The sequence below is a fragment of the Pseudonaja textilis genome, chromosome Z (genome assembly GCF_049901715.1).
Source record: "Pseudonaja textilis isolate UNSWEBS1 chromosome Z, rPseTex1.2, whole genome shotgun sequence".
Classification (NCBI taxonomy): domain Eukaryota; kingdom Metazoa; phylum Chordata; class Lepidosauria; order Squamata; family Elapidae; genus Pseudonaja; species Pseudonaja textilis.
The window spans coordinates 32,248,443-32,263,121 of NC_142008.1; positions in this window are offsets into that span (position 1 = coordinate 32,248,443).

Genomic DNA, 14,679 nt, shown 5'->3' on the forward strand with positions numbered 1-14,679 from the left:
TTAATACTGCCCCGATTCCAAAGGGGATCGTCTGCTGCCAGCACTAAAGGGAGGTTGGGGTCGAATTGAATAAGTACCGCCTCTGACGTGAGTAGTGATTTCACGGCGTGAAAAGCATGGTCTCTTTGTGCCCCAGTGCCAAGGTGACTTTTTATCCAGTAATTTGTGTAGGGTTCAGCTACTGATGCTTTATGGGGCAAGAAAGACGCGTAAAAGTTCAATAGCCCCAAGAAGGCCTGTAGTTCAGTTTTGGAGGTTGGAGTGGGTGCCTCGTGAATTGCCTTAACCTTGGACTCCAGGGGGTGAATGCCTGAGGCGTCAATTTTATAACCCAGAAAGTCCACCTGTCTAGTGGCAATGGCGCATTTTTCTTTTTTTTTCAATTTGAGGCCATGCTGTCTGAACCTCTCTAACACTGCTCGAACTCTCTGGAAGAGTTGGGGTCTGTCCCCTGGCCGAGACCAAGATGTCGTCTGAAGTAGCGGGTACTACTCCAGGAGGCCCTGTAAAATCCGCTCCATGAGGGATTGAAAGATACCTGGGGCAACACTTACGCCAAATTGGAGACGCTTGCATCTGAAAGCACCCCTGTGAGTGACAATGGTCTGGAGTTCCGCTGTTTGGCTGTCAACAGGGAACTGTTGATACACTTGAGACATGTCAATTTGGCAAAAATGCTGCCAGGTTCAAAGTGTGTAATAAATGCTGAATGACGGGCACTGGGTAAGCGCTAACTTGTAGAAACTTATTGATTGTGGTCTTGTAGTCCGAGCAAATTCTCAGGCTACCGTCTTTTTGAGGGTGTGACAATGGGCGTCTCCCATTTGGCGAAATCTGTTGGCTCAATGACCCCTTGTTTTAATAGTTTATCCAATTCAGCATCTAGTTTTGGCCGAATAGCGAATGGGACCCTACGCGCGGTTTTAGCCTGATTGGGACTGCCTGGGGGTCGACTGAGAATGATATTGGGGTACCGTTATAACACCCTCAGCTCATCGCTGAATACATCTGAGTAATCAGCGAATAAGGAGTCAGTGTCTGAGGTTGAGACAGCATGGACTCCTGTTAGCCCTAGGCCGAGATGGGGAAACCAATCGAGCCCCAATAAGGTAGGAGATTGCCGTTAACTACCACTAGAGGTAGGTGACCTTTAAAAAGCTTTAAAACTGACAAGGAACTTGCCTCTGCCGATTACAGGAATGGTCCTCCCCTGGTAGTCCTTCAGGCTAAACTGGCACTTCTGGAGCCGGCTAGTTGATAGGCTGGGCCGGAGCCTCTTGAGGGTGTTCCACGAGATAATTGAGAGCGCTGACCCTGTGTCAACCTCCATGCGGCACGGTTTACCTTCTAAGTAAACAGAGAGAGAGATTTTACTAACAGTGTGGCAAGTGTGCTTGGCACGGTGATGTCTTGCGACAGTTCAATACTTGCCTCTGCGGCCCCAAGTATGAGACGGGGGTGCCTTTGTGTTGAGCTTTGAGGGCTTGGCAGACTCTCGCGATGTGCCCCCTTTATGGCAGTTATTCCAGGTGGCTCCTTTAAACTTGCAGGTGGCCCTCAGATGAGATCCACCACAGGCTAGGCACAGGGTGATGTGCTTGGGTGGACCGATGTTTTCTTGTTTGGGTCCTACCTGCAGCCGTCTGTTGTTGGAGAGGCAGTGGACATCGTTTTCATCACTCAGGGATTCCTCTGCTACCACCTCCTCGGAGTGGACTGGAATTGATGTCAGCTTGGCAGTCGGGCCATGGATTTCGGTGGCTGAGTGCTCTGCCAATTCTGCTGCTAAGGCCTCCTCGACTGCTTGTGCGAGATTGAGGTCTTTTTCGTGAGGAGGCGCCTTTGAAGGTGTAGGTCCTGACCCCGCAGACTAGTTGATCGAGGAGCATGTCCTCCAGGTAGGTTCCAAACCCACAATGCAATGCTGCTGTTCTGAGAGCGGCCATATACTGATTAATGGTTTCCTTGTCCGCTTGCTTCCTCATACGGAAGGTGAATCTCCTGGCAATCTGTGAGGGCCTGGGAGAATAGTGGTTAGTGAGGATTTCAAGTAGCTCTGACCAAGGAACGTTTTTCAACTCACGTGGAGCCACGAGGGCTGTGGCAGTATCGAAGACGATGGCTCCACAGTAGATCAGGAAATACAATTTTTTCCGATGTTCTCCAGCATCAGCAAGCCCAATTGCATCGATATAATGGTTAAAACGGTTCTTGTATGATTCCCACTTCTCCTCATCCGGTTTGAACGCTGGGAAGACTGGATTGGAGTTCATGGTGATGGGGCCTGTAGAACAACCTGTGGAAAAAATCTCTCTGGGGCAGCAGAAAAATGTTCTAGTGCCTGTGGCAGGCAAGTGATTTCAGCTCTGGAGAGGCTTTTCGCAATCCTCTCTCTCTCTCTGGGTTAGCCACGTTTGGCCGTCAGCCGTTGGTGGCGTTTAAATTCGTGCCTGTGTGGGCGTCAGTGACTTGACTACGGCACCGTGCTGTGCCTTTTAGGTTTGAAATTCAAATGACAGCCGTTTGAATTTCGCGCCTAAACAATGAGCGGCTGCGGCTTGCAGCGCTTCACTTTCCTTGTAGCTGGGCTAACAAGCAGCTACAGACGCTTCTAACTTTTCGTTCTGACCGCTCTCTCTGGCTGCGGATCAGTGTTCGCCGATTGCTTGCTGGCCGCTTTCTCTGTCAGCGGACCAGCGTTTGCTCTTTTGTTTGCTCTTTTGCTTGCTGACCGCTCTCTCTGGCTGCGGATCAGCGTTGCTCTATCGCCGACCGATCGCTCTCTCTGGCTGCGGATCGGCGGCTAGTGACTCAGCGGTTGCATGGTGCTTCTGGTAGCCATCCCATCCTCGTCGCCAGTGTTAAGTTTGGGAAAAGAGAGGCTGAACCAGAGCATGAGTGCAACAATACTTTATTATAACAATAAAGGGCTGACCGTGCTTGCCACGCCTGGAACTGGCTCGCAGCGATCAGCGACGGGTTGGACCCCGCAGCCTGCTTTTATAGCTGGCTGCTGGGGAGAACCAACCAATGGGTAAAGGGGAGAACGCCCCCGCAAAGTGAATGGACCTGAGTGAGAACTCCTAGAGTCCTCAGGACATAACAGGGGGGACTTGCCCCACTCACCCCACACACTTCCCCTCTCCACTGGGCTGCTTCTTTCCGCTTCTTTCTTCTTCTGCTTTTGGCTGAATGCAAGGAAAGAAGCAAAAGTCTTTCTTTCTCTCCCCCAAACTCCACCAGAAATGAGTCTTTGTGAGTCTTGTCACACTGGCGCAGCCTTTTGGAGCAGGATGCCATGCAAAGACTCATTTCGGGCAGAGTTTGGGGCAGAGAAAGAGACTTCTGCTGCTTCTGCTGCTTTTCTTGCACGAAGCCAAACGTTTCTCTCTCTTTCTCCCCCTGAGAATGGTATCCTGCGATCCCAAATAAAGAATGATTTATCGGTAGGAAAACGGGGTGGGGAATTTTCCTGCAGACTTTTTTGGGATTTTCCCAGGGTCTCTGGGCCTCAGGATTTATGAGTTTGGGGGTCCCTGAGGTCTAAAAGGTTGGCGACCCCTGTCCTAAAGCCTGTTTGGTGTAGTAATTAAGAAGTTAAAAACTGGGACACCATGAGTTCTAGTCCCTCCTTAGGCCCAAAGCCAGATGGATTATTTTAGGCTAGTCACTTTCTCTCAGCCTTAGAAAGGAAGCAATGCCAAACCATTTCTGAAAAGCCTTTCCAAGAAAATTGCAGGGACTTCTCCAGGCAGTGTCTGTTCCATTGAATACAACTGATTGAAAGAAAAAAAAATATTATTTTGGTTTGTCCAGGCTAAACTTAGAACATGTTCCTCTTTTGAGTAGGCTTTACACTTCCTGTTATCTTGTTTAGCTGTTGTCATCATTTCATTATTAAGGTTTAATTTTTTTTATTAAAATGTTTTAAATTTCTTTTAAGTGAATGAAAATGCTCTACCTGGAAAGATAGCATTTTGAAGAGAAGACTTTTATATGAAAGAATCACAGGTATAGAATTCATGTTATTTCCCTTTAGAGGACTGGTAGAGAAATGTTGGTCCTGGATCTCTGAAAATGAGATCATAGCAAAAATGCCAGCTCAGTCTCATTATGATATGAATTTTGAAATTAGCTAAGCCTATTTCACTGCCTCTTCCTGGGTTCCATTGCTTTAATTGGATACATAGATTAAACGAGTTGCATTTTTCTGAGCTGCCAGTATGCTTCTTAACACTGGATCTAAATGTCAGATAGCTCAAGCACTGAGTGTAATTGATGGAGGGGGGGGGGGGGAATACCATATTCAAATCATTTGGAATACAAATGTTTCCAGCTCACAGTGCTTAGCTACCTTAACAATCGAGAGTAATTTCCCCTGACCAATAGTCAAAATATAAACTGATCTTGAGAGCATGAAATTCCAGCAAGTAATGATAACATTGGATGCACTGGAAATTATTCATTCTTTGTGATTGCATCTTCATGCGTCTGCCTGGTGTTTCCTACTGAGTTAGTCTGCCGGTCTGGAAAGCTAAAATTCCCAGAAGACTGTCTGATATATTGCAGTTTCAATATGCTAAGCATAAGAGAAGAATTAATGATAGAGAGACCTCCTGATTTTTGCTATTTGCTATTACATTTGAAGTAAAAATAAGGTCCTCATTTTATAATATTCAAAGATACATGGCAGGGAGTCCCGTTTTACTACCAATCCATTTTTGATAAAGTTATAGTTTAATTGCAAATTTCAGTCTTGAGAAGAAGTTATTTCCTATTAGCAGAGTATCATTCTGAAACAATATGAAAAGTTAACTAGCATATGATGCTAGTCACCTTTAACAGGAGGCAAGTACAATAGGTTATTAAAAACAGCAATAGTTCTGTTTTGCATGATGCTGCTTAAAGCCCAGTGGGATATTTTTGGGATATTTGAGTGTAATACTTCTGGTGAACATGAAACATACAAAATAAAATCTATGATCATTCTTGGATACTAAAGGTGCATATCCAAGAATGCATGAGGAGTGTATCAAGGAGTGTATTATATAGTTTTTATTTGCAAATGACATATACTACTCCTTTTAAAGGTTGTCCTCGAAAAAAGATGTTACACTAAAAAAAGTCACTTATGACCATTGTTATGTCCTGAGAACTCTAGGAGTTCTCACTCAGGTCCATTCACTTTGCGTGGGCGTTCTTCCCTTCACTCATTGGTTGGTTCTCCCCAGCAGCCAGCTATAAAAGCAGGCTGCGGGGTCCCACCAGTTGCTGATTGTTGCGAGCCAGTTTCCAGGCGCGTGGCAAGCACGGTCAGCCCTTTATTGTTATAATAAAGTATTGTTGCACTCATGCTCTGGTTCAGCCTCTCTTTTCCCAAACTTAACACTGGCGACGAGGATGGGATGGCTACCAGAAGCACCATGCAACCGCTGAGTCACTAGCCGCCGATCCGCAGCCAGAGAGAGCGATCGGCCGGCGATAAGGGCAACGCTGATCCGCAGCCAGAGAGAGCGGTCAGCAAACAAAAAGAGCAAACAAAAAGAGCAAACGCTGACCCGCTGACAGAGAAAGCGGCCAGCAAGCGATAAGAAGCGAACGCTGATCCGCAGCCAGAGAGAGCGGTCAGAATCGAAAGTTAGAAGCGTCTGTAGCCGCTTGTTAGCCCAGCTACAGGGAAAGTGAAGCGCTGCGAGCCGCAGCCGCTCAGTATTAGGCGCGAAATTCAAACGGCTGTCATTTGAATTTCAAACCTAAAAGGTACAGCACAGCGCTGTAGTCAAGTCACTGACGCCCACACAGGCGCGAATCCAAACGCCGCCAACGGCTAACAGCCAAACGTGGTTAACCCAGAGAGAAAGAGAGGATTGCGAAAAGCCTCTCCGGAGCTGAAATCACTTGCCTGCCACAGGCACTAAAACATTGTCTGCTGCCCCAGAGAGATTTTTTTTCCACAGGTAGTTCTACCGGTCCCAGCACCATGAATTCCAATCCAGTCTTCCCAGCATTCAAACCAGACGAGGAGAAGTGGGAATCATATAAGAACCGCTTTAATCATTATATCGATGCAATTGGCCTGGCGGATGTGGGAGAGCATCGGAAAAAATCGTATTTCCTGATCTACTGTGGAGCCACCGTTTTCGATACTGCCACGGCCCTCGTGGCTCCTCGTGAGTTGAAAAACGTTCTGTGGTCCGAGTTACTTGAAATCCTCACTAACCACTATTCTCCCAGGCCCTCACAGATTGCCAGGAGATTCACCTTCCGTATGAGGAAACAATCGGACAAGGAGACCATAAATCAGTATATGGCCGCCCTCAGAACAGCAGCACTGCATTGTGGGTTTGGAACCTACCTGGAGGACATGCTCTCGATCAATTAGTCTGCGGAGTCAAGGATCTCCACCTGCAAAGGCGCCTTCTCGCAAAAGACCTCAACCTCGCACAAGCAGTCGAGGAGGCCTTGGCAGCTGAGCTGGCAGCGCACTCAGCCACCGAAATCCATGGCCCAAGTGCCAAGCTGACACCACTTCCCGTCCACTCCAAGGAGGTGGTAGCAGAGGAAGCCATCAATGATGACAACGACGTCCACCGCCTCTCCAACGACAGACGGCCGCAGGTAGGAACCAAACAAGAAAACATCGGTCCACCCAAGCACATCATCCTGTGCCTAGCCTGTGGGGGATCTCATCAGAGGGCCACCTGCAAGTTTAAAGGAGCCACCTGCAATAACTGTCATAAAAGGGGACACATCGCGAGAGTCTGCCAAGCCCCTCAAAGCTCAGCACAAAGGCACTCCCCCTCGCAATCGGGCCCACAGAGGCAAGTATTGAACTGTCGCACGCACCACCATGCCAAACACACTTGCCACACTGTTAGTAAAATTTCTCTCTCTGTTTCCCTAGAAGGTAAACCGTGCCGTATGGAGGTTGACACAGGGTCAGCGCTCTCAATTATCTCGTGGAACACCCTCAAGAGGCTCCAACCAAGCCTATCCACTAGCCGGCTCCAGAGATGCCAGTTCGGCCTGAAGGACTACCAGGGAAGACCATTCCTGTGATCGGCAGAGGCAAGTTCCTTGTCAGTTTTAGAACTTTTAAAGGTCACCTACCTCTAGTGGTAGTTAACGGCAATCTACCCACCTTATTGGGGCTCGATTGGTTTCCCCACCTCGGCCTAGGGCTAACAGGAGTCCATGCTGTCTCAACCTCAGACACTGACTCCTTATTCGCTGATTACGCAGATGTGTTCAGCGAGGAGCTGGGGTGTTATAATGGTACCCCCATCTCATTCTCAGTTGACCCCAGGCAGTCCCAATCAGGCTAAAACCGCGTAAGGTCCCATTCGCTATTCGGCCAAAACTAGATGCGGAATTGGATAAACTGTTAAAACAAGGGGTCATTGAGCCAACAGATTTTGCCAAATGGGAGACGCCATTGTCACACCCCTCAAAAAGACGGTAGCCTGAGAATTTGCTCGGACTACAAGGCGACAATCAATAAATTTCTACAAGTTAGCGCTTATCCTGTGCCCGTCATTCAGCATTTATTACACACATTTGAACCAGGCAGCATTTTTGCTAAATTGGACATGTCTCAAGCATATCAGCAGTTCCCTGTTGATAACCAAACAGCGGAACTCCAGACCATTGTCACTCACAGGGTGCCTTCCGATGCAAGCATCTCCAGTTTGGCGTAAGTGTTGCCCCAGGTATTTTTCAATCCCTCATGGAGCGGATTTTACAGGGCCTCCCTGGTGTAGTACCCTACTTCGACGACATCTTAGTCTCGGCCAGGGACAGACCCCAACTCTTCCAGAGAGTTCGAGCAGTGTTAGAGAGGTTCAGACAGCATGGCCTCAAGTTGAAAAAAGGAAAAATGTGCCATTGCCACTAGACAGGTGGACTTTCTGGGTTATAAAATTGACGCCTCTGGCATTCACCCCCTGGAGTCCAAGGTTAAGGCAATCCACGAGGCACCCACTCCAACCTCCAAAACTGAACTACAGGCTTTCTTGGGGGCTATTGAACTTTTACGCATCCTTCTTGCCCCATAAAGCATCAGTAGCTGAACCCCTACACAGACTAGTGGATAAAAAGTCACCGTGGCACTGGGGGCACAAAGAAGACCATGCTTTTCACACCGTCAAATCACTACTCACGTCAGAGGCGGTACTTATTCAATTCGACCCTAACCTTCCTTTAGTGCTGGCAGCAGATGCATCCCCTTTTGGAATTGGGGCGGTACTAAGTCACAGGCTTCCCAATGGCGCTGAGGCTCCCATCGCCTTTTTCTCAAGGACGCTCTCTGCAACGGAGCGCAATTACAGCCAGATCGATAAGGAAGCCCTAGCAGCTGTTGCAGCCGTGAAAAAATTTCACGAATTTCTTTTTGGCCATTTTTTCGAGCTGGTCACGGACCACAAGCCCCTCCTGGGCCTACTAGCCAGGGACAAACAGACCCCTCAAGTCCTTTCCCCTAGGATGACAAGGTGGACCCTCTTCCTAGCAGCCTACTCCTACAGACTTATACACCGCCCAGGTAAAACACTGTCCCACGCTGACGCTCTCAGTCGCTGCCCCTTGCCAGCTCCGGCTGAAGCCCCTGCTCCTGTCCACGCTATTTTCGAGATCACCCAGTTGGACCTACCCATCACTGCCCTTGACATTGCTGCTAAAACAAAGGCAGATCAAACGCTCGCCCAGGTGCTCGACTGGGTGAGGAGGGGGTGGCCGGGGGGCAATGTTGAAAACAAATTCACACCTTTCAAGACTCGCATGCAGGAGTTGTCCAGTTTGCAGGGCTGTCTACTATGGGGCACTCGAGTGGTCATCCCGACCTCACTGCGTACCCGAGTTCTGGAAGCGTTGCACGAGGGACACCCTGGAATCATGAGAATGAAGGCATTAGCACGCAGCTACGTGTGGTGGCTGGGTCTCGACGAGGACGTTGTCAATTGGTAAGTTCCTACAGCATTTGCCAGGAATCCCGTCCTGCTCCCCCCATTGCCACCCCTACTAGATGGGAAAGCGCCAGCGCTCCTTGGTCCAGAATTCACATCGACCTGGCCGGCCCCTTGCATGGGAAGATGTTCCTAGTGGTCGTGGACGCCTATTCTAAATGGATTGACGTAGCACAGCTATCCACGACCACCACACTAGCAATCACCAACGTGTTAACACGCCTGTTCGTAACGCACGGGCTACCCGACTCCATTGTCTCCGACAATGGCCCACAGTTCGCATCAACCGAGTTCAGCCGTTTCGCTGCCAACCTGGGCATCCGCCACATTTTCACAGCCCCATTTCATCCTGCCAGTAACGGATTGGCTGAAAGGGCCGTCAGGACCACTAAAGAAGCCCTGGCTAGGTTCAGCAAGGATGACTGGCACCACAAACTCTCGCGGTTCCTGATGAGCCAGCACTCAACTCCTTGCTCAGCCACCAATAAGTCCCCAGCTGAGCTCCTGATGGGCAGGCGCCTGAGGACTGTATTGGACAGACTTCACCCACAATACTGCCTGACTCTCCCTCGCTTCCACATCGGGGTTAGACATTTTATCTTACAGGAGCCAGTATTGCGAGGAACTTCGCTGGTGACCCCCTGTGGATCCCGGGCGAGATCGTAGCCATCACCGGGCAGCGGTCGTGTCGGGTCAGACTGGAGGATGGCGCGTCTGGAGAAGGCACATAGACCAACTGCGTGGCGCCTCAGCACCCTCGCCAGCAGGGATCCAGAGTCACATGATGAAGGGAGGCCTCATCTGCAGCCCCACATCCACATCATGCCCGGCGACCAGTTCACACCAACAGCCGATCCCGAAGGCGAACACGGACAGCGGCACCCAGGCGGTTGACCAGCCCGATCCAGTCTACGGAGCACATCCCCAGTGACCAACCCTACGAGCCCCGGGCATGCCCGAACCGAGGGGCACACTGATGACACTTTGCCGGCTCTGCCTTCCCAGGCAGACCCTGAACGGACAGACAGTGTTCCAGAGCTGCGCCGTTCCGGGGGCCAACATAAACCTCCTGCCTACCTCAAAGTGTTCGCATCTGGGGGGAAGGGGTGTTATGTCCTGAGAACTCTAGGAGTTCTCACTCAGGTCCACTCACTTTGCGTGGGCGTTCTTCCCTTCACTCATTGGTTGGTTCTCCCCAGCAGCCAGCTATAAAAGCAGGCTGCGGGGTCCCACCAGTTGCTGATTGTTGCGAGCCAGTTTCCAGGCGTGGCAAGCACGGTCAGCCCTTTATTGTTATAATAAAGTATTGTTGCACTCATGCTCTGGTTCAGCCTCTCTTTTCCCAAACTTAACAACCATCTTTCACATGACCGTTGTTTGCAGCATCCCAATGGTTATGTGATTAAAATTCAGATGCTTGGCAAATGATTCATATTTATGACAATTGCATTGATCACACTTTGCGACCTTCTAACAAGCAAAGATACTGGAGAAATCAGATCCACTTTACAACCGTGTTACTAACATAACAACTGCAGTGATTCAGTTAACAATTGTGGGGAAAAAGTTGTAAAATAAAGCAAAGCTTTTAACAGGCTTAACACAATTGTTTCACTAGGGCAACAGAAATTTTGGGCTCAATTGTGGTTGTAAGTCAAAGACTGCCTGTAATTGGAATAAAGTTTCTTCTTCCTGTTGATCCAGCAGAAAAGCCTTTATTAAGTAAAATTTGTATATATAGCTGCTGATATTGGAGGACAGCTGTAGAGTCAAAAATAAAAGACACAAAAATATAAAAATAAGCAGAGAGAAAAAAAATCAGAAAAATAAATAATTGGATCTTGAGGAAATAAGCTTCATATTTTTATACTCTGTAAATGATAAACTTATAAATATACCTCAAAACAGTGGCCTGTCCTTTTTATATTCTGGTTTCAATTAATCTACAGCATACAAATGTTCAATGTCATTAAATTCAAACCTTTGGAAAGAGAAGGCAATTGATTTAATAGTAAGTAACCTAGAATTTTATACAATATTAACAACAGTTTGTTCCATTCATACTATGGCATTGGTTGAGTAGGGCTTTACAAACTATATTTTATGGGAATCTTTTCTGTCTCCAATATTCTATAGCATTCTACCACTTTATTGTGGGAATTTTGTTTGTATTGTCACCATTTACTTGACATATATATCTCATTGTGATAATAAAACTCACCAGAAATTTGACCCTAAAAAGAGTTCTTTTTATCTTTATCTGCTGTACACAAATCATTTACTACTTGTTTAACTTCTAGTGTAGAACTATACAATATACATTTTTCAACATATTCTGAAATTCCATACTATTGTGTCTGTGTTCAAATATAGTTTGGGAGACTGCTATCACATTTTTGAATTAATATTCTTTTTATCATTTTTATTTCAAATTTATGTGGCTCTCCATTTCAGAAAATTATTGCATAGTGGACTTTTAAATTTTTTGAATCACGTACACATTTTAGGAAAACATTAGAAGTGCTTTCTGAGTTCTTTTCTTTTTCTTGCTAATGTATTGATAATGACATTTTATGTCTTTTGATTTAAAAAAAACGTAGATGTAGATTAGAAAATTAAACTATAATCTTTTTCTAACGTTTATGCTACAGTATCATAGTAAGTAATATATTGCCATCTAGTGGCAATTTATCTAAATTTTTAAATCCTGAGTTAAAAACATTCATTTACAGTACTATACACTGAGAAATCAGTTTACAGTTAATAGCATGAACACACAAAATAATACTTTGATGTAGCTCTTTTTCATGGACTACATTGACATAGTAGACAAGATAAACAATACATGAATCATTTAATCTATAACAATACAAAAATTAACATATAATTTAATAATCTGTATACTAGTAATTCGTTAATACTAGTGAATAGTATAGTAACAATTGATAAAATGCCAATATAGACACCATTTAATAATCTATATACTGAATTCAATATAAAAACACAGTAATGAAAAATGGGTTCTTAAAAGATAATTTGTTTATGTCAGTCATTACCTATATCTCATTTTTTTGCCTTACAGGATCTTGAATAATCTCATCAAAGGGAAATGCATGAACACATTATATGTATCCTTTTTATTGTTGCTTCGGTGTTAACCTTTTGTGCCTTCTCATAGCCGTTGTTATATATTTTCTTTGACCCCACCCCCCACCCCCAAATTTTCAGGCATTGTTTGCAGTCCGTGAACAGAAGGCAAAACATCACAGGCCAAATGTGAAATACTGACTATTATGGTCAAAGTTTAAATATTTAATTCAGCACTGAATAGAATGTTTGCAGGATTTGTACATTATAATGGAACAAATAAGTTTCCCCTCAAACATCAATGCTATGTAAACAAATAAAAACACTGATTCCTAAAAGAAATAAGATTATCATTTCTCAGGGTATGAATGTGAATTGAGAATTATTACTTTAATATATAAAATAGATAAATAGCATGTGAAATAAAATTCCCAAATAAGTCTTTCAATTTTACTAAACCTATGTTGTGAGAAAAGCACAACAAAGATAACTTTGTTGGCCCATGAGGGGGAAAAATTTGGAAATAATTTTATTATGATTAATCAAAATCTCTCAATCTCCAAAGGAATCAAGCTTTTATAATTTCCAGAGCGTTTTAACAGTCTGGCTCTTACTAAAAATGTAAAAAGGAGAGAATGTGAGACTCTTTTCTTTCTTGCCATATCTCATACTTTTTTCTTTGCTTAATATGCCTGACAACATCAGGTTAACAAACCCTAATATAACTCTATCTTGATGTCCAGGTCTGGGGACTCAAATGCACACTTGGCTTCATATAAATTGGAATTTATTTTGGATATTCCTGAAAATTTCTGCTAATGAAAAAGCATTGCATAGCTTCTTTCTTTCATGATTTTTCTTTTTCCTAGCTAAAAAAAGACAAAAGCAACAGATGAAAATGTTGGGCAGATTACAAATCAAAGGCGTCCTATGAAATTCTGAAAAAGAATCTGGACAATTTCTAAATAAAGGATTCACATGAAAACATTCCTTCAGATTTTATGTTTGTGAGTCACTTTGAACTGTAAACAATAACCCCAAACAAGGGGAAAAGAGGGTCCAACATAAGCTTCAAAAATGAAATAGGAGAAAATTCTATTATATTTCACAACATTCATTCAGTAATTGAAATTTTTAAATATATGATTTTTTTCATTTGATAATTTGAGGAAAATAGATAATTAAAATAATTTGTTACTTAGAATTTAAGTAAAAAATTGTCATATGCAGAATAAATAGTATTGTATTGATAGTACTGTATAAAACATCTAAAAATATCTAGCAAAAGAACATAGCTAAACATAATTTTGCTGCTTTGAATAACACACAAGTCCTAATGTACTAATCTTAACTAGTTGTCCTAGTTATGTGATAATATACAGGTGAAACTCAAAAAATTAGAATATCATGCAAAAGTTCATTTATTTCAGTAATGCAACTTAAAAGGTGAAACTAATATATGAGGTAGACTCATTACATGCAAAGCAAGATAGTTCAAGCTGTGATTTGTCATAATTGTGATGATTATGGCTTACAGCTCAGGAAAACCCCAAATCCACAATCTCAGAAAATTAGAATATTACATGCAATTAATAAAACAAGGATTGTACATAGAACAATATCGGACCTCTGAAAAGTATAAGCATGCATATGTACCCAATACTTGGTTTGGGCCCCTTTTGCAGCAGTTACTGCCTCAATGCGGCGTGGCATGGAAGTGTTATGGAAGACCAGAATGCTTCAGCTCTTCTGCATTGTTTGGTCTCATGTCTTTCATCTTTCTCTTGGCAATGCCCCATAGATTCTCTATGGGGTTCAGGTCAGGCGAGTTTGCTGGCCAATCAAGCACAATAATCCCATGGTCACTGAACCAGGTTTTGGTGCTTTTGGCAGTTTGGGCAGGTGCCAAGTCCTGCTGGAAAATGAAGTCAGCATCCCCATAAAACTCGTCTATGGAAGGAAGCATGAAGTGCTCCAAAATCTCCTGGTAGACGGCTGCATTGACCCTGGACTTAATGAAGCACAGTGAACCAACACCAGCAGATGACATGGCTCCCCAAATCAATACAGACTGTGGAAACTTCACACTGGACTTCAAGCATCTTGCAATGAGTGCCCCTCCATTCTTCCTCCAGACTCTGGATCCTTGGTTTCCAAATGAGATGCAAAAATTGCTCTCATCAGAAAAGAGGACTTCGGACCACTGAGTAACAGACCAGTCCTGTTTTTCTTTAGCCCAGGTAAGATGCTTCTGATGTTTGTTGTTCAGGAGTGGCTTGACAAGAGGAATACAACATTTGAAGCCCATGTCCAGGATCCATCTGTGCGTGGTGGCTCTTGATGCACTGACTCCAGTCTTAGTTCACTCCTTGTGAAAGTTCCCAATACTTTTGAATGGACTTTTCCTGACAATCCTCTCCAGGCTGCAGTCATCCCTGCTGCTTGTGCACCTTTTTTTCCACACTTTTCCCTTCTACATAACTTTCTATTAATGTGCTTTGATACAGCACTTTGGGAACATCCAACTTCTTTTGCAATTACCTTTTGAGGCTTTCCCTCCTTATGGAGGGTGTCAGTGATGGTTTTCTGCACAACTGTCAGGTCAGCAGTCTTTCCCATGATTGTGATTCCT